This window comes from Montipora foliosa, chromosome 10 (assembly GCF_036669935.1).
Source record: "Montipora foliosa isolate CH-2021 chromosome 10, ASM3666993v2, whole genome shotgun sequence".
Classification (NCBI taxonomy): Eukaryota; Metazoa; Cnidaria; class Anthozoa; order Scleractinia; family Acroporidae; genus Montipora; species Montipora foliosa.
Genome location: NC_090878.1, coordinates 17,574,889 through 17,577,388, shown reverse-complemented (window position 1 = coordinate 17,577,388; position 2,500 = coordinate 17,574,889).

The window sequence follows — 2,500 nt, the reverse complement described above, 5'->3', positions numbered from 1 at the left end:
GCAAAGATTAAAAAATATTCGGATAGGCCATGTGGACGGAGCCTATAAAGCACCTCTGTCTCAAATATCTCATTTTCGAGTTGCTGTCTGCCTCGGTTTCAAAGCGAGTCCTTTTGCACAACCATTTAAATTCATGTAAGTGGTGTATTTCCATGCAAATCAAACTCATCATTTGAATGGTTTAGCAGCAAGACTCGTTTTAAACCAGAGGCAAAGAGCAACTCAGAAATGGCCTATTGTGAAACTTCGGAATAAGGCAATTAAAATTATTAATGACCTTCCCCTTTTCGATCACATTACTCCTTATTAGGTCAGCTCGGTATTTTAAAATTACCCGACATTGTTGGGTAGTAGCAGAAACCCATAAGGGTTGAAACGTGTAACGCGCTTTCACAGCTTCCGAATATTCAGTGCGAACTGATTGGTTGAATGTTTCAGTGCTAAGTACCATATTTGGAAACCCCTCGCTCTTGTTGTTCCAAATATGGTACTTAGCAAGCTGAATATTCAGAAGCTTGTTACCCAGCACACAAGGGGCCGTTACACGTTTCAACCCTTATGGGTTTCTGGTAGTAGCCAAAACGCGGGGTCAGGATGTTTTTTTTTTCTTCTTCAATTTTTTTTTTAAATTCCATTTTTGTTGTCCTTTCTTGTTATTTTCGAATGATGGGGATTTGTCCTTCATTTCTGGTGGAAATCAGTAGAAAAAAGGAACCTACGGATGCTCTTAAGGAAGTCTTAGTTTTTTTTTCTAAATCGGACTTTGTTTTTGTGTTTTTAAAATCGAAGCTTAGTTTTTGCGAACATAGGAGTTTGTCTTTGTGGAAATCTGACTTTGTGCTTGCGAAAATCGTTCGAAATTTAGAGAATTTCCCGTAAAACCTGAATTACGAGTTCGCGTTGTTGTCAATGTTGCTGTTTGTTTGTTTTTTCGGTTTAAAGGAACCTGGACCCTCGATGTGACTGTCAATTCGTGATCATTTATCGGGTATGTGGTACTCAGTACCTTGTGTTTTATTGCTAGGGAGCTTAGCAAGACCGTTTGAGAGTATGCTGCCAAATTACGTTCCAGGGCTTCGTGCCATTGAGCTGCTGTCCTCTTTCCTTTGGGTAAACTGGACGGTCATTGACGCAAATTAATTTAGCCCTTTATTTTATTAAAGTCATGCAATAGTTTGTTTGAGTTTGTAGAAAAGTCATTAGCTAGCACGTCCAAGAACTTGCTAGCCAATTCTGTTCGGGCGTCAAGGGATTGGGTCTACAATAGGGTACGCATCACGATCTGAATCCAATTTTGCGTTAAAGTAACACAACAACATTGACAACAACACGAACTTCAGATTTTGCGAAAACAAACAAATGAGAACGTTGCGTGACCGAGTGACGACTCTAGTGAAACTGTGACACTGTTTTGTTTCGTTTGATTTTTAAAGTGTGGAGCTTACCTAGTCTTCACAGTCTCTGGGAGTCAGCGTATTTTCCCACACAAACTCCAATTTCAGTAGGAAATTCTCTTTATTTCTAAAAACAAACTACGATTTTCGCAAACAAGTCCAGTTTGTGAAGAAAAAACTACGATTTTCACAAAAGCAAACTCCGATGTTCGCGAAAACCAACTTCGATTTTAAGAACACAAAAAGAAAATAAACTGAGATGTCCCTTAATTAATCTAAGAACTTCCGTTTTTGACTAATTTCCACCATAAATGAAGGACAGGTCCCGATCATTCGAAAAATGACAACAAAAATTGAAACTAACAAAAGACAAAATGAAAAAAAAAAACACACCCGACCCCGGCTTCGCATTTTGGCTACTACCAAATTTTCAGGAAACATAAAAACTATTTTCCACTTATTCGATTCTTCGACCGTGCGGTAAAACTGAGAAAAACATATGGACTAAAGTGTCATGTACGCCCTGTTGTGTATCGTTTTTGCATGGAAAACCGCTTGTCAAAAGTACTTTTTTTCAAATCCTTTCCCCAAAAAAACACACTGAAGTGGTGAATCTAAAAAATCCGGATTTGGATTTGATCCGAAGTTTTCTTCTGGAATGTGGATACTTTTGCATTTCTCCAAAAAAAGGCAAAATCCGTTTTTGGATTCAAGAATCCCTTTCCGGATTTTCCCAAAAAATCGCACCCTTAAAAAAGAAAAATAGCCACGCATTGCGTACGTGTGGTAGTGCAGTAACACAGCGCCTTTCTTCCATAACTGTCGACTGAGCTGCGTTTTGTTTTCCAGGATATTTAAGTTGTCTTAGCGTAATATTTAGCTCCAATAGATGTATGTTATTTGCCAACTGGGAGGTCCGTCTAGCGAAAAACTGTGACCTAGGTCTTGAAAGTTCCACCCCCCTCAATCAAAAAGAATTTTTTTTAATTATTTATTTACAGAGTTTACGATACTTATAACTGATATCTAAACAACAAAACTAACTTACTTACAGTAATTTCCCCACTTCAATATAATAACATAAACACTACAAAACGGGGGAGGGT